Raw genomic sequence first — 23,696 nt, forward strand, 5'->3', positions numbered from 1 at the left:
GTTCCCCTGGGAACAACATTATTCCACAATAGAGAAAGAGGCTGTGGCGGTGAGATGGGCCATCCACGCTCTTTGTTATTACCTGTTGGGGAATAACTTCAGGTTGATCACAGACCATGCTCCCCTACAGTGGAGGCATAGTATGAAGGACACAACCCCCCAGATTATGTGATGGTACCTCTCCCTCCAACCCTATGACTTCTGCTTATTTCGTCGCCTGGGTAAGGCCCACGCTAACGCAGACTTCTTCTTCAGACAGGGCGAGGGGGAGAAGGAGGCGGACCAACCCTGGGGGATCCTTCTTAAGGGGGAGGGTGTGTGATGGAGCAGCCCCGCCCCACACTAGCCCCAGCAGTGTCAGACCAGTAGCTCTGACAGCGGAAGTCCCGCCCCGGCCATACTGGGCATGCTCCAAGTGCTCTGGGAGTATTAAAGGAGGGAACTCAGCTCAGTCTGGGTGAGTGGCTGCAGGGGAAGGATCTAAATAGGAAACTCCTGTGGAGGACCAGCCACCACCCTTGAAGTTGCTGGGAACTGAAGCTTCTCCTGGCTGGCACAAAGCCCTACTATGGGAGGAGCCTGAGGCGGCGACGGACCTGGAGACCTGCGGAAAACCTAGAGACTCGTGGGAGACCCCAACTCTCAAGCCAGTAGGAAGTGTGTGTGTGTGTGTGTGTGTGTGTGTGTGTGTGTGTGTGTGCGCGTGCGCGCGCGCGCCGGACTGATACCTTGCCCCTGGTAAGCCTCAGTGTGTTTTGGTAGGACACCCTTCCCCCCTGCCACAAGGTCTTATGTTGCTGTTAGGGCCATGGGCCGGAGACCAGTGAAGTGGGAGAGTCTCTGGCCATTGGCCCGCTCTGCCCAGCAGCCAGGGGCGAATCTACGGACTCTGGCCCCTAGGCCATACTGCCCTGCAACCAGAGGCGATTCTATAGACTCTGGCCATTAGGCCATGCTGCCCTGCAACCAGGGGTGTAAACCCTCACAGATATATTCTAGTGTATAAATGCTGAGGGTGTGAATAAAATGTTTAATCTTTTTCTCCTGGGTACAACTCTCTTCAGCAATCTGACAGATCAAATTGTTAGCAAAGCAAAGTCAATTCTCCATCTGCTTCCATATCCTTATCTTTTTTTTTTTTTATCAGATTTGTCCAGTCCAATTGAAGTATCCTCCCAGTATAGTTTCCCCTTCCCCAAAGTGTTGCAGTGTTTTAAAGATGTCCTTAATATTTATTTTATATATTTATTCTTATTTACTTAGCTTTTGGTTGGGAGCATACACTGGGCCCAGTGTTGTTATTAACCTAGCAATTGTGCTCTTCAACAATATAAATCATCCCTCCTTCTCCTTAAATTGATCTTCTTCAATATGAAAAGGCACATGTGTAGCAAGTGTAATACCCCCTCCTCTTTTCTTTTGCTGAAGCAAAAAAAGTCTGCTGAAACCAGTTACTTTTCATGCCCATAATTTGTTCTTCCTGAAAATGGTTTCTTAGAGTTGAATAATCTGAAAGCTTTTTTAAAAATAAATTATACCTAGATTTTTTCCTTTTTAATGACATTATTTAGCATTTTGACAAAGATGTCACTTTAAAAGGAATAACCACTGAGAGTAACTATTTAGCTTCAAAAACTTGAAATTATTGAGATTCTCTAGCTACTTGATGGCATGAACCCTTGTGTTGTCAATGTCTTTCTTGGTTTTTTTGTTGCATTCATGACTGTGTGTCTGAATATAACTTGGTTTCTGTTTGTAAACTCCCTCCCCACCATCTCCCCAGCTCCTTCCCTTCTCCTGTGTTCCTCTTATTCTAACAGCACATCAATACTTAAAATGCTGCATTGGTGCAGCTGCACTGATGCATTTGTGCTGCTGTAGCTCTTTAATTAGGACACTGTACACTGACGGGAGAGCTCTCTCCCGCCAGCCTACCACCTCCCCAAGAGGCAGTAGATATGTCAGCAAGAGAAACATGGGGATGAGGGGAAATTAGGTCAGTATAACTATGTTGCTCAGGGCAGTGGATTTTTCACACCTCTCAGTGGTGTAGTTATACCAATATAAGTTTGTAGTGTAGACTAGACCTAAATCCAACCACAAATGAATTACCAACATAATATGTGAAACAAAACCCAAATGATTGTGTTTTGTGAACCCTAAACTCTCCCTAAGAACACTTGGCCTGCTTCTCTTGTGCTCCAAATGAGGTAGCAAAGAGTCCTGTAGCACCTTATAGACTAACAGACGTATTGGAGCATGAGCTTTCGTGGGTGAATACCCACTTCGTCGGATGCATGTAGTGGAAATTTCGAGGGGCAGGTATATATATGCAAGCAAGAAGCAGGCTAGAGGTAACGAGGTTAGTTCAATCAGGGAGGATGAGGCCCTCTGCTTCTTGCTTGGATATATATATATCTGCCCCTGAAAATTTCCACTACATGCATCCAATGAAGTGGGTATTCACCCACGAAAGCTCATGCTCCAATACGTCTGTTAGTCTATAAGGTGCTACAGGACTCTTTGCTGCTTTTACAGATCCAGACTAACACGGCTACCCCTCTGACAAATGAGGTACAATCTCTGCCTATGGGACCTTGCCCTTAAGATGGATTACTGTCTGGTCATTTTAAGTTACAAGAAGAATTTACAGAGAATCCCTAAAGGCTCCTCGCCATTCCCTCTCTGTTTTCTCCAATCTCCTCCATCCTCTCCCTCTCCTCTGTTGTTGTCCTTTATTTCCTCTATGTTTTAAAATACAGAACACAGCTATTATTAATCACTGCAATTAAAGCAATTTTTATACTATTTTCTTTATAATAGTAACATAGTTAATATTCATCTGTTAATTTCTGGTGACTCCTGGAAAGTCACTTCTGGTGGGTCTTGAGATTACTCATCAGGTATCCACGTTCTCTTGTTCAGCTTTACTTCTGCCATTGCCAATACAGTTGCTAGAATCTTTTGTCTTTTCCTATCTTCTTTTTCTTGTATTTCACCATTTGCCAAGAGTTTTTCAGAAACTTATCTGGAGTTCTCCCTCTGGACAATCGTTTTTTACATCTGTGGTTTGGATTTCTATTCCAAGTCATTGGAGTATGTGTTTTTTTGCTTACTTAAAATCTCTTGCTGTATAATACTGATTTTTTTGGAAGCTGATTGGTATTTCCATTTAAATTCTCAATCTGCAGCAGATATCTGCCCTCCTGAGTGCTGCTGTAATTTCCCCCAGCTCTCTTCTCCTTTGTAAAGTTAGGACAGTGTGTTCGTGGAAAAAATTGCAGCTTGTGGCCTTTGAGTATAAGCTCAGAGTGCTCTCTGGCTTTTTCATAATTAAATTTATCTGATGATAATTGAGGTTTCACAATTAGGTTTCTGGGTTTTTATTATTGTATTTTTATGAGGCCCAGGCAGGGGGAGCAGCACTCTATGGGCTCTCTCCATTTTTACTTCTTCCAGGGAGCTTGGCTGTAACAGCTCCACAATTAAAGTTTTTACAAACCAGATTGGGTTTTCTCCTTCAGCATTTCCAGGCAGCACCTTAATTCTACTGTTGTGTCTTCTCAATCTGTTTTCTATAAATCCACTTTAAGATGCAGCTCTTTCTCTTTCTCCCGGTACTGTGAGAAGTTTGGTTGTCAGATCATCTCTCATGGCCTTAAGCTGAGCTATCATCTACAGAATGTTTGCTTTGTTAGCCATTTGATTTTCCTCAGCCCTGGCACTTCTGCCTGATTTGGCTGCCATGTGTTCACTTGAAGTGTGAGAGGTCTCTCCATGCTGTGAGCCAGAAACATTTATCTTGGTGAAGTATCTCTTTAAATGTTCAGATTTTCTTGGAGAATCCATCCTCTGCAATTCTGTGCTCTTGTTTTTGGTTATTTTTGGGGGGATGGGGTACTTCAGTAGATTTTTGGAAGTCAATGGAGGCAGATTGCTTCAGGAACCCATGTTATTCTAAACCCTGCTAGTCTGCCATCAGTCATGTTTTCTAATCCTTTAATCATTCTTGTGGCTCTTATCTGAACCCTGTCCACTTTATCAACATCCTTCTTGAATTGTGGACACCAGAACTGAACACAGTATTTCAGCAGTGGTTGCACAAGTGCCAAACAGAGGTAAAATAATCTTTCTACTCCTACTTGAGATTCCTGTTTATGCTTCCAAGGATTGCAGTAACTCTTGTCTACACTACAGCATCGCACATGTTCTGCTGATTATCCATCACAAATCACAATTTTTTTTGAGTCACTGCATCCCAGGATAGATTCAACCATCCTGTTAATATGGCCTTTATTCTCTGTTGCTGAATATATAACATTTACATTTAGCCATATTAAAATTCACATTGTTTGCTTGCCCCAGTTTACCAAGTGATCCAGATTTCTCTGTATTGGTGACTTGTCCTCTTCATTATTTACCTCTCCCAATTTTGCGTCTGTGATTAACTTTCCCAGGGTGCAATCTGGAACTGGGATACTGCTGAGCCCTCTTTTTCCCCAGCCTCGGCTCCCTCACCCACTCTGATGCTATGACAAGCTGCAGACCCCTCCAGGTCCTGCACTCACACAATTTTACACAAACAGGGACACACCCAGCTGCAGTTACATGAATGCTTCTCCTAGCCACTCGTGAACTAACAACAGAGAGGCTCCTACCAACTTCCCCAGCACTGCAGCCTAGGACTCCAGATCTGTACCATCCTACCTTGGTCAGAATCCTGACCAGTGTAAGTTAGTACCCAGTCTGCCCCTTCCTCAATGTGGAGAGGACAATGCACCAGCCCTTTTTTCTGAGCAGATTTCCTTTACACTTCAAACAACACACTGTTTTTAGGTTAAAAATGTAAATCAAGTTTATAAACTACAGAAAGATAAATTTTAAGTGATTATAAGTAATAGCATACAGATCAAAGTAGATTACCATAAGAAATAAATCACAATGTAAGTTCTGTACTCTAGACAGCATTTGAATCAAAAAGTGTCTCACTCTGATGGTACAGACAGTCCTTCAATCTTCCATACACAGACTGGGATTACTTCTTTCCCACCTGGGACTACATCCCCAGTTGAGTCTTTTGTTCCTAAGGTGTTTCCAGGTGTTCAGTTGTGGGGGGAGTGAGGCCCAGTGATGTTGCTTTCCCCCTTTTATAGCTTCTTCCAGCTTGCTGGAAAGATCTTTTGCTGTGACATGATTCAAATAGTCTCCATTGTGTATGTGTTATCTCTGAGAGGTTTCCATTGTACACAGTTCTTGGGATAATCCTTGTGAGTATGTATATTTCCCTCAAGGGGCTATCCATGCTGTTTGGCCTATTTGTTGTGCGTGAAAGGCTGGTTTTGGTTGTTTTTAACCTCACAACATATTTCAGTAACGAACACATAGCAAAACTTCATAACACCAGATACAACAGTGAAAACAATCCAACAGGATATTAATATACAACAGATCAAGACTTTTAAAATGATACCTCACAAAGTATACTTTGCACAAAACATACTTTGTATAAACCATGGTAAATATGGGAGTGCCAGGGTGTTGCTTTGGGGTACAGAATGTCACAGTGTCATCTGCAAACTTTAACAGTGATGAATTTGTTTTCTTTCAGGTCACTAATAAAAATGCTAAACAGTGTAGGGCCTACAACCAATCTCTATGGGACTTCACTAGACACACACTCATTCAATGATAATTCACCATTTACAACTACATTTTAAGACCTATCAGTTAGCCATCTATTTAATGTGCACCATGTTAATTGTATATTGTTCTAAGTTTTTAGTCAAAAATGTCATGCGGTCCCAAGTCAAATGCCTTCAAGAAGTCCAAGTATGTTACATCAACACTATTTACCTTTATCAACCAAATTTGTAATCTCATCATAATGATAGTTAGTTTGACAGTATTTATCTTCCATAAACCCATGTTGATTAACATTATATTACCCTCCTTTAATTCTTTATTAATTGAATCCTGTATCAGCCTATTATCTTGGGCAGGATTGATGTCAGACTGACAGGCCTATAATTACCTAGGTGATCTCATTTACCCACTTTACATATTGGCACAACATCAGCTTTTTTCCACTCTTCTGGAACATGGCTGGTGTTGCAAGACTTATTGAAAATCAGCATTATTGAGTATTATATTAAGCGTTTTCTCCCTTCCGGAACAACTTCTCTTTCTGAAGGAAAGTGATAGAGCCCAGCCCTGCAGGCTTTGCTAACATGAGTGATTCTTATTCAGAAAGTCTGTTAGTCTATAAGGTGCCACAGGATTCTTTGCTGCTTTTACAGATCCAGACTAACATGGCTTCCTCTCTGATTCTTATTCAGATGATTAGTTTCACTGGCTTCAGTGAAGCTACTCACGAGAAAGGTTGCAGGATGGGGAATGAAGTGGCCAAATTCACTTTTCCAGACTAGAAAATCTGTGTTCATGCTACTACATCAATATTTGATTGGCAAATTCCCAGAAAGTGGTCTATCTGTTTTTCATCCATCTGTTGGACACTGAAGGTATGACAGACTCTTGATTTATGCTCTATGATCTATATACATAAAATCTTGTAACACTTTTAGCAATGATATGGGTACTAAATCCAGTGTTCCAATTTGTTTTCCAGTGGGATATTGATTTTTCACTCCAGTCCCCTTTGTAGCTTCAGTTGAATAAAGTAGTCTTCATTTCCTCTCCTAAAAACTTCATTGGCATTGAGTGACTTGTGTATTCCACCCCACAGGTAATTGCATATCTATAGTGGATAAGTATGTGTGTAGGAAATCAAAAGAATAAGGCACTTACTAATCCTTCAGGATGTGGGCTGCTATATAAATACAAGATTTATAGTACAAACTTAACATATCTATATTACTGTTGGATAATATCCCAACCTATGAATGGAAAGTCAAGCTTACGGTGAGGTTCAGCAATTTAAAAAACAAAATGCTGCCTTATATCAATATAGTAGGATGCATTTTACTGCTAAAAAGGATATACAGTATAGTTTTAGCCCTGAGCACTTTGTTCCTCCTATGGATGTTACTGTTCTCTGAATCCACATTCTGCAAAGCACATAATCTGATCATTACTTATATGGCCTAAACTGAGAGCTACAAATGGGCTGGGGGACTAAGGCAGAGAGAAACCTCATGATTGTAATTAACATTATAAAATCAATCAACCAGCTTCACTTTTCATTACTTTGTCTGTGTTTCCACACACTGGCAGCTAGCAGAATCCAGGGGTACTGAGATCTGGGTCCTCCTCCAATTAGGATTAAGGGACATAATGAATAGCAGCATTGGGATCTTGGGTTGGAGCACTTTTGGTGTGAATCCATTCAGGGATTTGAAAGAACTGCAAGAGTGTAGGGAGGCAAACTCAGAATTGCTTAATCTGGTCCCAGCAAAGTACAAATTCCCAGCAGATGTCAAATGCATCCTGTGTTTCCAGCAGTGTGTATACACCACCAGGTAGCCACTCACCCAATCATTAAACTTGAAGTATTAATGTAAATTCTGTCCAGTGTTTTGAAAAAAATCAAGGTTACCATCTTTAGGCATAAGACTTATGTGACTAAACTCTGGTTTCCTAGAAAACATGTTATCACAGATTCATTATGATTTCACTGCATGCTTATCCAGGAGGGATCAGATTTTAAGACCAGCAGAGACCATCATGATCTAGTCTGACTTCCTACACATTGCAGGCCACAGAACCTCACCTGCCCAGTCCTGTAATAGACTCACAACTGCTAGCTGTGTTACTGAAATCCTCAAATCATGACTTAAAGGCTTTACGTTATAGACAATTTACTGTTTAAACTTGCCGATGACTAGTGCAGCAGAGAAAGGCAAAAAAAAATACCAGTGAACAAGTCCCTCCCCCAGACAGAAATGACTCTGATAAGTAGCAGGCATAAGGAGCACAACTATGAAACCCAGGTGAAAGGCAAGTGGATGATATCACCTTGTACCATTTGGTAGTTTCCCCATTAGGGCCATCATGTCTCTAAAGTTCAGTCTGCACCAATCTTCTTACTAGCTGTCAGCTAACCTCACAAAGGCCATTTCAGACAAGCCCTCAACTTTTTAGGAGGGTATCCAGACAGTTGTAGCCTCTTCAATAAGTGCCTCATGCAGGAGCGGCGCCAGGGTTTTTGGTGTCCTAGGCGGGGGTCCTTCTGCTCTCCCAGTGGGTGGCAATTTGGCAGCGGCAGGGGGGGCCTTCCACGCTTCAGTCTTCGGGGCACTTCAGCGGCAGGTCCTGGAGCCAGTGAAGGACCTGCCGCAGAATTGCCGCTGAAGACCAGGAGTGCGGAAGGACCCCCCATCGCCGAATGCCACCAAAGACCCGGAGCGCGGAAGGACCCCCTGCTGCGAAATTGCTGCCCCCCCAAATCCTGGTGCCGGTCACCTAAATGGAAGTGCCGGCCCTGGCCCCATGGCTTGGCCCTCCCAGCTTGTGACCTTGTCACCTTCCAAGGTCTTTTTGAGAAGCCTTGTTAGTGGGACTGTGAGGGGAACTATCTAAGCTGCCCTGGGTTTGCAGGTTAGCGTTTAGCAGAGCCTGCCAGGAGCAACAGCAGGGAACTGGGGCGCACTTTCCTGGAGCGGGGCAGCGAAAAGACATGGGGGGCTCGGGGACCTGCCCTGTTGCATCGTGCACCTGAAACCCACGTTCGGGTGCCTGTGAACGGCTCCCCTGGGGCTGCCTGTCCAGCGCTTGGCGGGAAAAGCATCGCGGCGCGCGGGAGCGTTCCCCGGGGATTCCCCGACCGCTGCAGCAGCTTTGCCCAGCGGCGCTGAGGGCAGGAGCCGCTGCTAAAGGCCGGGGCGGGGCAGGGCGCTGGTCGCTACCGTCTCGGGTTCCCACAGCTGGGCCAGGAGCTATGCAGAGCCCGCAGCCCCCGGCTATAAATAGCTCTGGCCAGGCCGAGCTGTCAGATTCCCCGGGCGGAGCGAGTCCCCTGACCCGGGCCGGCAGTGGAAAGTCTGACTGCAGATTAAAATACCGCGGTAAAAATAAAGTAGTCGGGCCGCGGCAGGTCCTAGCGCCAGCGGGCAGGAGTCGCTGCCCTGGCGAGACCCCAGGGCGCGCCCCCAGCTTAGCTCCGGGACCCCTCCCGCCGCGGCACCCTGTGCCGAGGGGCCGAAGTCCCAGGTGCTTGTGTGCCGGGAGCGGTCCCTATTGGTTACAGGGCCTGGTCAGATTTTCCACGTGGGCCAACGGGCAGCGGCGAGCGAGCCGGACAGCGCAGGTGTGGTGGGAAAAGGGCCCGAGTGGGAAAGCGCGCGGCTGCCTCTCGCGTCTGCTCCCTGAGTGCCCCGCTTCTCTCGCTTGGGCAGGTGCAGGGTCGCTGGCTCCCTTGGCGTTACGGGGAGTCTCCTGGGCGGGTTCCAAGGGCTTTGGGGAGCGAAGAAAGTGCCCAGCGTTGTGACGCCCGGGAGCCCTGCAGAGCCAGCACAGCTAAGGGGGAGGGAGCAGGGTTCCATCCTGTGCATTAACACTGCACGGGGACGACGTGGTGAGGGCCTACCCATCCCAGAACATTTAATACTGTGGGATTGTGCAGGAGACAGAGTTCGTTTTGAGTTTGCAGAGCTGGAGATCCTAATCTCCTTTTTACTTGTGAAGTGAATGGGTTTGAATATGGAGTCACTGTCGGATAAAAGAATATCAGAGAGACAAGGTGGGTGAGCCATTATCTTTAATGGGGCCAACTTGGTGAGAGAGGCAAGCTTTCCAGACACACAACGCTCTTCTTGGTATACTGGGGGTGAGCACATAGTTCCCTTCTAAGTCTTGTTGTTTTTCCATTTAGATTTCTGATGTACAAATATGAAAGAAACAGACACCCAAGCTCCAGGGTTTGCTCTTTCTCCAGAAATTAGCACTCTGAATCAGGAAGGGCATCTAAGCTTTTGTTCACCTAGTTTCCAGAGGAAAGGAGTAGGAAAGATGACCACTCTCAAGATGATGGCACAAACACACCTAACAGTTGCTTGATTCGTCAGGGATGTTTATTCATCTTTCTTTTGTTTGGGACCTCAGTGTCATGTTATCAGGTTTCATGGAGTTCCATTTGAACCTTTAGCAGCCTTTTCTTTGTATCAGTAGTTCTCAACCAAGGGTCCAGGGCTGCCTGGGCACCTGCAAGCAGGTTCCCAGGGGTCCTCCAAGCATGGCTGTTGTTAGACTTGCTAGGGCCCAGGACAGAAAGCCAAAGCTGCATTGTGCAGGACTAGCCTGGAGCCCAGAGCCCCACCACATGAGGCTGAAGCCAAAGCCTGAGCAACTTAGTTTTGTTGGGGCCCCTGGGGTGTAGGATCCTGGGCAATTGCCCTGCTTGCTACCCCCTAATGCTGGCTCAGGCTTTTATATGCAGAAAACCAGTAGTTACGGCACAGTGGGGCCGGGAAGTTTTATAGCGTTTTGGGGGACCCTCAGAAAGAAAAAGTTTGAGAACCTCTGCTCTATGCCGCTTATCTGAAGACTACCTTTTAGTGGCTATAGCTCTAGTTTGATGAATAGGAGAGAGCCAAGTCCTCATTGTGGGTTCACCTTATATAGTATTCCATCCAGACAAGGTGATGCAAACAGTATGTCTTCACTGCACAGTTAACCTGGGTGACAGGGATCCAGGTCTGAGATCCTGAGTTATCCTCACTTGGGTGTGTCCAGACAGCAAAGCCCAAGCCTATGTTACAGTGTTCTCACTATTTCTATAATCATCTGTATGTGTTTGGGGGCATATCTTGTGGTTCTTTGTGTTGAGATGCTCTAGGAGTCTTTCCTTGGCAGTTGCAGGAGAACTTGTCTGTTCTTTGGAAGAAATTGTGGGAAAGGCATAGGAGGACTATCAGCATCAAAGTGATTTTGGCTACATCCTCACTGCAAAGTGGGTGAATTCCAGCCGGAGTTAAATTAGAGCTCAGGTTCTAATCTGTACCCCAAGCAAATAAATGAGTCTGAGTTTAAACCACTTTCCAACTCCATTCTGGAAGAACCTCTTGCTGTAGAGTAAGTAACCATTGTTTTTCCTTGCTATTTGAGTTTCAATGATTGGATGTCATTGTAACCCTTCCTCAGTGGGTCACAACTGAGGATGCCAAATTCAGCACCAAGACCGGTGGCTAATCCCCTGCAGGATATACCAAACCTGCAACAAAAGTAAACTCTTGTTTCATCACACTGGCTAACCAGAAAACATAAAGGCAGTTTCCTCAGGCATTCTAGTTCTTGTATAACCACCAAAAACACTGGATTCAGAGATGAGTGGTTCTTTACAACCAGTCTCATCAAATAATAGGTTTTTCTGATCCCAAAAGAGCAGCCACACATCCAGTTCAATATGTAACTTAGATCTTACCCAAAAATCACACTGATGCCAATCCTTTAGTATCTAAAATCTAAAGGTTTATTCATAGAAAGAAAGAAAGGTGGGAGTGAAAATTGGTTAAAGCAATCAAATACATACAGTAACGGCAAAGTTCTTGGTTCAGGCTTGTAGCAGTGATGGAATAAACTGATGTCTTAAGTCAAGCCTTTGGAGTACATCCACAGCTTGTCATTCAGTCCCTTGTTCAGATCTTCAGTTTGTAGCAAAGTTCCCCCAGAGGTAAGAAGCAGGGTTGAAGACAAAATGGAGGTGTTTCCAGAGCCTTTTATAGCTTTTGCCATGTGGAGGGCATCACATTGTTCTTACTGTGGAAAATTAGTCCAAACACCGTCTTGTTTCTGTCGCACGGGCAAGTCACATGTTCATGCCCAATTTCTCTCAGTCATTGCAGAAAGCTACATTTACATGACAGTCCACTCAGTGTAGATGGGCGTCTCCCATGGTCCATTGTCAACTACGTGTTTCTTGATGAGCTGCTTAATTTGAATAATCCCTCCAAGATGTGCTGGCTAGCTATCTTGTGGGTGATATCCTAGGAGCAAACATTTGAAATCCAGGTATAGAGCCAATACTTATAACTTCAAATACAAAAATGATACATACATATGCATAGCATAATCATAATCAGCAAATTATAACCTTTTCATAGACACCTCACGTGACAACCTTTGTACAAGATTTCCTGCAAATATATAACAGTGGTTGCAACAATGATCAATATGGTCATATTTTAATCATATAATGTCAGTCACGGATCCACAGGATCTGTACTATACCTAGTCTTTCAACAGTTCCTTGAGAGGATCCTTTCAGTGTCCCAAACCCCCAAGAGGTTGCACTCTTCCATGTGGTCTCAGTGTTTCAGAGACTGAGGCTCCATGCTCCAGCATTCCTGTTCTCATGATGAGCTCTGCCCAGCAAGTCCAGCTGAGGTAGACTCCTGTTCAAAGCCATTGACTCCCCTCAGGGGCCAGGGCACCTTGGCAAGTAAATATTTTTAGAGACACTAGGCAGCATTTTCAGAACAGAGTAGGTTTTAATAGTCAACTGAGGTACAGCATTGGGAGATCCTTAGGTTAGCATAGAGAAGCAAAGGTTAAGACGGTACAGACTGACCAGCGTCAGGGCTTCACCCAGCCAACCTGCTGTAGAAACCATCTTGGCTCCATGTCTTATCTTTCTACATGAGAGCTTCTGTATCTTTGTGAGGCCAGTTCTTATCATCACTTCCTGTCATCTCTCGGTCCATTGTCCTTCTGCTGCATTCCACGCTGAGTTTACCAGTTCCGCCTGCTGGAGCTTCGCCTTGCTAAATCTCAATTGTTCAGTCAATGAGGTTCCTGTTATCTTTCCAGATGGTCCATTGATATGTGTTGGTTGCAGCCAATCCTTAATGGCCCATTCATATCACCTTATACAGCACCATACACACACAAGCACCTCATATCTCCTATTCTGACCCCGAAGCAGCTTCTTAACCCTTCTACATCCACTGGGTAGCAATACCAAGTCAAATAAGTTGCTGCCATGCATATAATTCATAAAAACATTACTGAAGTGTTCTGTTCAGGTCTGTTGCTGTTGGATTGTTCTGTATTGGCATTACTATAGGTGTACATTTAGATAAGAGATATGAAGCATGCCAAGCTGAAGTAAAAAGCCATGATGAAGACAGTATTGCAACTGTTCAGGAATTAACAACACCCCCCTACTCCAATGAAATCAGAATATCTAGACTTTCAGTTGATAGCGGTCTGGAAGGGTTAAGTGCCCAGATGGTTTTCTTTTGCTTCCTCCTCATCATATGGTAGGGGTTTTGTGTGGGCTGTTTGTAGATTCCAGAGAAAGTGTGAAAGGGAGGAAAAAATGTTTTCTATGGATGAAATTCAAATCAGATAGTTTTTTACTTCCTGACTCAAGCCATAACTGCAGTAAGGTCTTTCTTTATTGAGAGACTGATTTGTTAAACTTTTCTGGAAACTTATATTGATGGGCTTGTAAGCCTTGTAATGTCATTCAAGTAACTTTGGGCAGATGTTTTTTCTCCTTGGGATCCTATATCAACATTAAGACTTCAATATAATATCAAATGTCAATTTTTTAAAAAATTACAAGAACATAAGTGCATTATTAACCCATTTAATCTTGAGCTTCATTTAGCAGCTCATTATTACCTGACTCATGAAACAGAAAATAGATTTGCTCACTAATCACCTCTTTTAATTACTTCTGTCAAGGTATCCTTGTAGTTTAAAAATCTTCCTTTCCTTTCTTTTTTGCCCTTCCACTGAAGCAAACTGATCAAGGTCTAAATATTTCTGAATGGAGGATCCTAATGGAAAGTGAATTATTCACCTATCTCAGTTTTACAGTTAATGAGTTAGCAACATATGTGTCATTATATGCTTCCATGTTCCTCTATGGGAAGAAGGCTAATAAGAGGGCTATAATAGGGATTCTACTACCCTGAGCTAGTGAAACTGTCACTTTGATTCTAAATAAAAGCCCTCCTTTTAGACAGCAGATGTTGCTACTGCCTGCCCCATCCCCATAGAACAATGTCTTATAATTCTCTCTAAAGAAAAATCATTAGTGCAAAGCTAGTGTATCAACTCAGAAAAGTCATACTTGATTCCTAAATTTTAATTTTGCATTAACAAAACTTTATGACAGGGGTAGTAGTACTTACATATTTTTCTTATCTTCTTAAAAAAACCCATAAAGTATTAAAGAACAAATGCCTCAAAGATAATTTCTTCCTCTTAGTAGTCTTGCACCTACCCTTCATGACAAATGTTCAACACATCTTGCCTTTGAGATGTTGGATTTCCCTGAATTTAAACATGATAAATTAGTGTATTCATATAGCTAGCTGGTTAGTGTGTAATATTGTGATGGGTTGGATCACAGACATCACCCTGGGGCTGCCAACTGATGTGCCAAAATTACTTCTGCCCCTGCTTTCCCTGCCAGCTTGGGACTCCAGCACCTCCAGTCTTGTTGAGCCAGACACGCCAGTCTGCTCCAACACAGACCCAAGGTCTGAATCACGTGCTCCAAAGCTGTAGACTTAACTGAAAGCAAGTTGAGAAGTGTTCATGTCTTAGATGCCCAGCTCCCAATGGGGTCCAAACCCCAAATAAATCCGTTTTACCCTGTATAAAGCTTATGCAGGGTAAACTCATAAATTGTTAGCCTTCTATAACACTGATAGATATGTACAGGTGTTTGCCACTCCCCAGGTATTAATGCATACTCTGGGTTAATTAATAAGTAAAAAGTGATTTTATTAAATACAGAAAGTAGAATTTAAGTGGTTCCAAGTAGTAACAGACAGAACAAAGTGAATTACCATGCAGAATAAAATAAAACATGCAAATCTGAGTCTAATACAGTAAGAAAACTGAATGCAGACAAAATCTCGCCCTCCATGGTGTTCTAGTAAGCTTCCTTTTTCAGACTAGTTTCCTTGTAATCTGGGTCCAGCAATCACTCACACCACCTGTAGTTTACTGTCCTTTGCTCCAGTTTCGTTCAGGTATCTTTGGGGGTGAAGAGGCTATCTCTTGAGCCAGCTGATGACAAAATGAAGGGGTCTCCCAAGAGTTTCTCTTGTGGGTAGAGACCCCCCTCCTCTCTCCTATGCAAAGTCCAGCTCCAAGATGGAGTTTTGGAGTCACATGGGCGAGTCACATGGGCAAGTCACATGTCCATGCATAACTCAGTTTTTACAGGCAGCAGCCATTGTTTAATGCTACCCTGAACATCCTCAGGTAGACTTCTTATGTGGATTGGAGCCTTCCAAGATTCATTGTCCTTTAAATGTTTCTTGATTGGGCACTTAAGTTGCATATTCCTTTCTCAAGAAGCTGAAGGCTACTTAGAAATCAAGCAAGTACACAGCCAATATTCATAGCTTCGAATACAACGACACATGCATAGCAATAGGATGATATATTCAGTAGATCATAACCTTTACATAAATACGTTACATGGCATATGTAGCATAAAACATATTCCAGTTATATCATATATACATTCATAAGCATATTCCGATGAAGCCTTATTGGGTGCAACATCACAAGCTGGTTGGCGTCTAATATGTTTAAATCTGTAATCCTAAAGGCAGAGGGCAACTTGCTGTCTCTTCTTTCCCTTCATATTGTTCTAACTGCACAAAATGGAGGAGGGTCTCTGCTAATCTGTCTCTTGCCTGGAGTCTCTTGGCTGCTGCAAGTGGAGAGTGTTATGAAATCTCTGCTACTTTTTTTTGCCTCCAGACTCTGTTTTCTTGTGTTAATAGCTCTACTACCTGCCTCTGCTCATCAAATCCCCAAGGAGCAGAAGCAGAAAAGTGAAATTTATCTTGACAGTTTCACTGCTACCTACATAATTTTGAATAATATTAGTGAAGCTGACCAAAGTCTTGTTAATGTTACTCTGCATCTACTAGGCAGAAGTATGGACAACGGGTAAGGTACTGGAGCTGTCTCTCCAGATTCAGGAAGACAAGGCAATAGTTTACAATCAGTTCTCATTTGAAAGCTTATCTTTGCAACCATATGGCATAGGTAGTTTTTTAAAAATGACATAACTTCTGCATTAATTGATGACTTAGACTCCCACATTCATCAGGGAAACCTTCCCACTCTGCTGGTGATGGGGTGAGTGGCTTTTTCAAGCCCTGCTAATAAGAAATGTTGGAAGAGATTCAAAGAGATAAAATAGGAGCTATAATCTGGTGCATAAAAATATTCTACAGGCTTGTCTTTTCTTTTTTTCCTTGGAGGTCTCCCATCCATATATTTATCTGGCCAAATCTTTGTTATCCCTCAATATTACATCATGGAGATTTTTTTTTCCTTTTTAACCCTCAGCACATACAAGATCTTTAAGTATAAAAAGGGGAAAACTACTGATTAACATTTATTCCCTTGAGTCACCAATAAATCTTGACCACAAATGGACTCCAAAGATTTGAGTAGTCAGGAATTTTGTTAAACCCTCTGCAGAATTCCAGCATTTTAGGTGCTCAAATTCTCCTTTAACTTGTCTTAAAATTCTCACGGTGCTTAAGAATACTGTTTTCTGCACGTCACTGATTGTGGTGTCTTGCACATCTCATGAGTTCTTGAGCTGATCTTTCACACCCATGGGGCGGTCTTTTTTCTAGTTTTCCACAGTCATTCCACTTCATGGAAAAGTTCTTCATACTTCACTACCTTCTCTTGTTGTCTCTTGGTATGGCAATATCAATTAACATAGCCTTGTTTGTCTTCTTTTCTACAACTATGTCCAGTCCATTTGCCTGCACTGTTCAGTCTGTGACAGTTGCCAAATCCCATAAAATCTTAGTCTCTTCATTTTCTATAGCACTTTCAATTCTGAGGTCATAATATTGTATGGTTTGTTTAAATCCATGCTTCCCACAGAGGCTCCAATTCAGACACTTGGTGCCCTCATTGTTTCTGTTCATATATTTTCTCTCAGCCAGGCTCCTGTAGGTGCTCAGCACATGCTCCACCATCTCTTTCTTTTCAGAACACATTCTGCAGTTTGGGGAACAGTTCTGTTGGTCAATTGTGTTTCAACAGTAGTTAAGCCTGAAGAACTGCTCTTGTGCACTCATAATGAGGCTCTCTATTTCTTTTTTTGAGGTATCTTTCTATAAGCCCTGAATTTGTTAATCTTCAGTCATAAACGCATTCGGTCTCTATCCACCACTGTCTGTGCACTGATTTCTGTGTAAGTCTTTTTTTGGTGATTTGCTTTCCCGTTTCTTTGACTGGGACGCATGCTCGGCCATTGCTTGTTACTGCAACCAGATGATCTTTTACTCTGGCTGAATCCTCATATATTTTGATATTATATTCTTTATTGTCAGTTGCTTCCTCCACAGATAGCAGACCTTTTCAGATTGTCAAATGCACATCCTGTCCATGTCTTGATTAATATTCATTATTCTATAAGTAACATACAGAGAGGGGAGGTAAGTAAACTTACTTAACAATTATGTGCTGCAGAACTCCTCTATCTGACTTAAAGTATTTTCACAGATCTTGAATTCGTATTTTTGCGAGAGATTGGATTTTCTGTAGGAAGCCTCTAAGTACCAAGTGAAAATTATAATACGATTCACTATCTTTCTCTTCTTATGAATCCAGTACCAGTCTTTATTAAAAGACGGTTATGCGCGTGCGCACACCCATACCCACACACTTAGTAGTTTCAAAATTTCTTTTTACTGAATAACTCTCCAAAGATAAACTGTTACAACAGACCACTTACACACTTTGAGGAATGATTTCAAAAGATTTGAAGACATATCAAAAGATATCTTGCCTGATACTAACTACAAAGAAGCCCAGTCCCGTAAGCGAATCAGGAAAAAACAAGCAAGTGATAGTAGTGCAACAGAAACAGCATTGAATCCTAGAGACAAATTTCTCCTATCTCCCTGGGTGGAGCATCGGAGCTGGGCCATGCTGCAGCTTCCAGGACCAAAGTTATCTCTGTGACAAACAAATTTGTTGAAAATTATTTACATCAGAAATAAAGAATTTTGAAACTGAGATTACAGGAAAAATATTTCAACTGAAGGAATGACTCCCACATCATTTAGATTTTTTGGTGTCCCCCATTCTGTATCTTTCTTGTGCATTGTCCCTCACATTTAGTCCACAGCGGGCTGAGACCAGAAGCAGGCAAAGTAACAGAATGGGACAGAATGAGCCTCTCCCATTTGAGCGAGCCAACTATGCCATGTACAGTGGGGATTAAAGGAGTGTTTTGGCTATCATCAGACTAGGTTTTTCTTGTAGAGTGAATTAAAATTAGCTCATGCTTGTTGCAAGTTTTATTTCTTTTATCGCAATCAGTACAGAAGCATGGAGCTCAGCTAAGTAGAGTTAATAGCAATTCAGTAGGAGAGAATGTTTTAGCCTGCAGTTTGATGTTTTAAGCTTGCTACATATTCACAGCTGACACCTGTTTTAATATGGAAACTGATTATGTTGAAGAAAAATGATTTTTATAATGGCACAAAATGAAGGTTAAGTTTTCAGACTATCAGTAAGCCCTTAACTTAATTGAAAGAAACCCTCCTTGAATCAACTTTTTATGACTGGTATTGTCATTACGATTCTATATTTGTTTTATTTATACAGGGAAGTTTATGTACTCACATGCTACAGGAGGCATTTACAGTACTAATTCTTGCTGCAACACCCTTGCTACAACGCCAGGTCAGCAATAGTTAAACAACATAACTTTGTTCAGGACATGCAGGAGAAATAAACATAGACATGGCGATGAATTTTAAAGGGGAAGGCTGCAACTTTATTAGCTGTAGTGAGGGGAGAGACATCAAACCAAACACCAGGCATTTATTTGAGATATACCTATCTCGTAGAACTGGAAGGGACCCCGAAAGGTCAGCGAGTCCGGCTCCTGCCTTCACTAGCAGGACCAAGTACTGATTTTGCCCCAGATCCCTATGTGCTCGCAACCTCTGGGTTTAATAGGCCAGTGCTCAAACCACTGAGCTAGGGTCCAGTGCAGTGTTAAATGCTTTCCCTGTCAAATAACCAATATTCAAGGTCAGCCCCCTTCATCTTCACCACTAGGATTCATTCTATCCCCCAGTCTTCTCACTCTTTTTTGAGAGAATGAGGGTACACATGAAGAGTAGCTCAATCTATGAAGAGTTAAGGTCTTTCTACAGGCCAGCAGGTTCCAGTAATTATCTCTTGGCTCTCTTACTCATGTTTATCTTTGAGCCTCTTGACATCAGTGGACACTTGCCACAAATTGGAAAGAAATTACTAATGCACTTATAAATGTACAGCTTTTAAATCCCCATCTTTACTCCTTATTAATCTAAAGCCAGGCCTCCAGGATGGTGCAAGGAAGGTGAAGAAAACCATTGGAAACCTTGTCAATTTTGCCCTGAATAAAATATTCCTTCTTGATCCTCAGAAACTATTGATCAGACCCACCGCAGCCTAGAAATACAGTTCAAATCTTACATCCATTATAGGGCAGGAAGGATGGAGTAGCAGGTAGAAATGGCAGCAGAATGGCTGCTGTATGCCCTGAAGGCTTCACATACAGAAATAAAGGGAGGATGATGTGAGAGACCATCAACTCTTTCCCTCCCTCAGCCTAGCCAATGACAGGCTCTCCATGTGTATTCTGAATGAGAAGGCCCTGAGCAGTCAAGCTTGCCCCTCCCTTGACCCCTTCTCTCAGGACTCCAGGGTTTGCCTTTCCCCTGTTGGTTCTATCGGAAATACACCCACTGTTGTGATGAGGTGGCATTTATTCCTGAGGGTCAAGTAGTCGAAAATATTACTTTAGGACACTATTTCAAGCATTGGTGCATGAATTGACTAGATTGCCTAGGTAGGCTGTAGAAGCTCCTTCACTGGAGGTTTTCAAGAGGAGGCTGGATAGGCATCTGTCTTGGATGGTTTAGACACAATAAATCCTGCATCTTGGCAGGGGGTTAGACTAGATGATCCTTGTATTTCCTTCTGACCTTCTGATTCTATGATTCTAATTCCTAGCCCATCCCAAAGTTTCGGTGGTGGCAGGGAAGAGAATGGCATCAGGGATTCTATAATATAGCAAGTGGAATGCTTTTATAATTAGCTCTATAGGACATAAGAACATAAAAACAGTCATACTGGGTCAGACCAATGCTCCCATCTAGCCCAGTATCCTGTCTTCCGACAGTGGCCAATGCCAGGTGCTTCAGATGGAATGCATAGAACATGCAATTATTGTGTGATCCAGCCCCTGTCATCCATTCCCAGGTTTTGGCAGTCAGAGGTTAGGGATACCCAGAACATGGGGTTGCATCTTTGGCCATCTTGGTTAATAACCATTGATTAACTTATCCTCCATGAACTTATCTAATTCTTTTTTGACCCCTGTTATAGTTTTGACCTTCACACCATCCCCGGGTAATAAGTTTCACAGGTTGACTGTGTGTTTTGTGTGAGGAAGTACTTCTTTTGTTTGTTTTAAACCTGCTGCCTATTTCATTGAGTGACCCCTGGTTCTTGTGTTATGTGGAAGAGTAAACAACATTTCCTTATTCACTTTCTCCACACCATTCATGATTTTATAGACCTATCATATTTCCTCTTAGTTGTCTCTTCCAAGCTGAAAAGGCCCAGTCTTTTAAATCAATATCCTTAAGTTCTCATTTGTGATAGAGAATGGCCCTCCATCATAACAACCTCTAGTTATTTCATATTTTCTATAGATGTGGGTGACTAAAAAGCATAAAGATGCTCAACTGAAAGAAAACAAATTTACGTTTATTCCTGATGATTCACTGATGCTAATGTTAAGTTAGTCTAGTGTTTCTACTTGAGTAATAAGAACTCCTTCTGCAATAGGAAAAACAGAACAGTCATTTTAGTTGTTTTATAAATATTTGCTTTGCTGTTATCACTATGCTGCCAATTAAGGGTCTTTTGAAAAATAATCTCTTCCACAATTCAACATTCAATTCCGGGGCAGTTATTGGATGCAAATTTATATCTAATAATAATTCCTTAATATCACATTAATATTTGTGAAAGTAGATTGTCAGTGAAATAGGATTTATTTTGGTTTCATTTAGCAACTGAATTGTAGTAAAGAAAATATCTAAAATATGTATTGACTATAGATAGATACAAAAACTATTAAATCCAAAACATTTAAAATCTTCTTTATAATCATTTTGACCATTACTGGTCATGCTTTTAAATATTTCTGTTTCCTGTGATACATCTCTAGTACACAGATTCTTGCATAAGATGGCTCACATAAATTATGTCAGTAGCATTCTGGAAAATGTCTCTCACAGAGACTGAGGAACACATGGTGAAGGGCTTTTGAAAGTTCACTGTCTGCACTGGTGAGACAGTTATGTCATAACATGTTTTAGATCTCTCCTTACATGATTCTTCATGACTGTACTATGGTGGCTGCAACTCTCGTCTCATATTTTCAATTATATGCCACACAGCACAGAATAAAGAATTAAGATCTCATGTAGGACCAATGTTAAATCTCCCACATGGAAGAAAATTGAAAATTAGTCAAGGAAATGGTCCTACGCTGCTGGCTGTTTTCTCAGTTCTTTATTTGACTACAAAACTTTGTTATGATGTCTGATATCATATCTCCATTATTCTTAAGCCAAGCATTTGGTACTGTCATGGGTCAGTATTTACATTGACTGCCAGTTCTTTTTAGTGATTGGGCAATAGTTCCCACCATTGTCAGCTATAAGGGGAAGGTCCTTTATCTCCTGGAATAGCCTGCAGTGAAGGACTTTATTACTATTGGAATACTATTTCCTCTTTGTCAGGGGATCATGTTGTCAAGGCCAAAACTATAACAGGGTTTAAAAAAGAACTAAATAAGTTCATGGAGAATAGGTGTTCATCAGTGTTTTTAGCCAGGATGATTTCAATTGGCTTTGCCTGGGACCGAAAAATTGAAATGATTAACTTTGAAGTGCACTTGCTGAACGTTAGGCAGCAAGTTCTGCTCACAGACTCTCATTGGTGAAGAATCTTGTGCGTACTGTGCAGTATCTACAACCTAAAGAGTGCATTGCAGTAATTTAGCTGAGAGGTCACAAAAGCCTGAATTCTGGTCCAAGTCCAGAAATAAGATTGCAACTTCTGAATATTTTGAGGGTTAAAAAAGTTCTCCTGACAACTGATGAAACATTGGTTTACATATTCAGTTTGTTGTGGCCTCTGAGTTGAGAGTCCTATCAACTCGGGAAAACCATATCAAAAGCTAGCAGTATCCTGACCCCAAAGTGACAGCTTCAAATGCTCTCCTTGTCATGAAAGCAATATTTTCATCATCTGTAGCTTGACCTGCAACCTGAGCCAGACAATGCAACTGTGCTGAGATGGAATAACTGTGATAAGAAGAGGTAGCAATGCATATTTGAGTATCGTGAGTTACAGCTAATAGCTCAGGCTCTGCTGCTGCCTTATCAGTTTTCAATGTTACTTTATCTTTATATTGAACAGAAATAGTGACACAAGAAATCTATGTGGGATCCCATACTGGAGGGTTCTTAATGCAGATGAGTAACATTACCCAATGATGTTCAAAAGAAATAAATGGAATCACAGTAATGAAATCCTGGTCATTTGCTCCTGTCCATACAGTTGGGTCAACCGCAACTCATAATCAATAGTATCAAAAACAGATGACAGCTCCTATCTTATCTGGATGGAGAGTTGTCTCGCATCCATCTTGCACACTGGTATTGTTTGTGCCATTCTAGGACTGGACAGATTGGATGATGCCAAAGAATTCTATTCTAGATACTTGTCATCTACAATCTTCTCAGCCACCTCCATAAAAGGGAGGGCTAAGCCTAGGAGGTAAATAAGTAAGACCTCTGTGTTAAGAAACAGTTTCTTAAGCAGCAGTCAAACTTCGGTTTATGTCAGACAATCTGATATCCTTTTCTCCACAAAAAGACATTTATAACAGAAACTACCAGTGGGAGAACACTTCAACTATTGGCATTTATATTATGGGCAAAGATCCCAGCCATAGGTTATGGATTTCAGCTTCCCAGAGTCCCTTTCCATGTGGTTGGGGTAAGATGCTGTCATGGTAATGGGTGTATTTGTATTCTTGTGTCCTGTCACTGTCTCCCTCTATCTAGTGAAAAAGGGACAAACTTCAGTATGACTGATTTTCTTGACAAAGATCTTAGATAATTGCTCATATCATATCAAGTCAGCTTTAGGGGAGATGGCAGTCTGAAATTAATAACTTCACCATCCTGTGACCTTATCAAATGCATATTGTTCACCCTAGAGTCTTGCAAGCAAAAACCAATGTAGACTTTTAAATGTTTTTAAAACCGGGATTGTGTATGTACTTTTACAAAAATTGAATGACAACAAATCCACTCTTCCTGTTAAACATATGTTCATAATTTTGTCTCTGTTTAAAAGGGACAGTGTTTTTCTACTAGATTGAAGCATAGACTTGAGTACAGTTCTGGCATATAAGGACTTTTTTCTGTGTACATCATGCATTCTGAAACTTGATCCTTCAAAGACTTTTGCACATGTTTAACTTTATGCACATCGACTAGTTCCACCAAGTTCAGAAAATTCAACTTATGCTCCCTAGTCCTTCATGTCCCCATTTGTAAAGTGGAAATAATATTTATCAGCTTCGGAGTGTGCGGTGAGGAATAATAAGTTACAGTTTGTAAAGTGTGTTGAAGATGAAAAAACATCATAGT

At 42.0% G+C, this 23,696-nt stretch overlaps 1 protein-coding gene across 3 annotated transcripts in view; it reads left to right on the plus strand.

Moving 5' to 3' along the window:
- CORIN (corin, serine peptidase) overlaps positions 1-23,696 on the plus strand; it is a 299,165-nt gene that overhangs the window by 11,899 nt on the left and 263,570 nt on the right. The gene's annotated exons all lie outside the window — the stretch shown is intronic.

The sequence above is a fragment of the Gopherus flavomarginatus genome, chromosome 3, assembly GCF_025201925.1.
Source record: "Gopherus flavomarginatus isolate rGopFla2 chromosome 3, rGopFla2.mat.asm, whole genome shotgun sequence".
In the NCBI taxonomy this organism is placed as follows: Eukaryota; Metazoa; Chordata; order Testudines; family Testudinidae; genus Gopherus; species Gopherus flavomarginatus.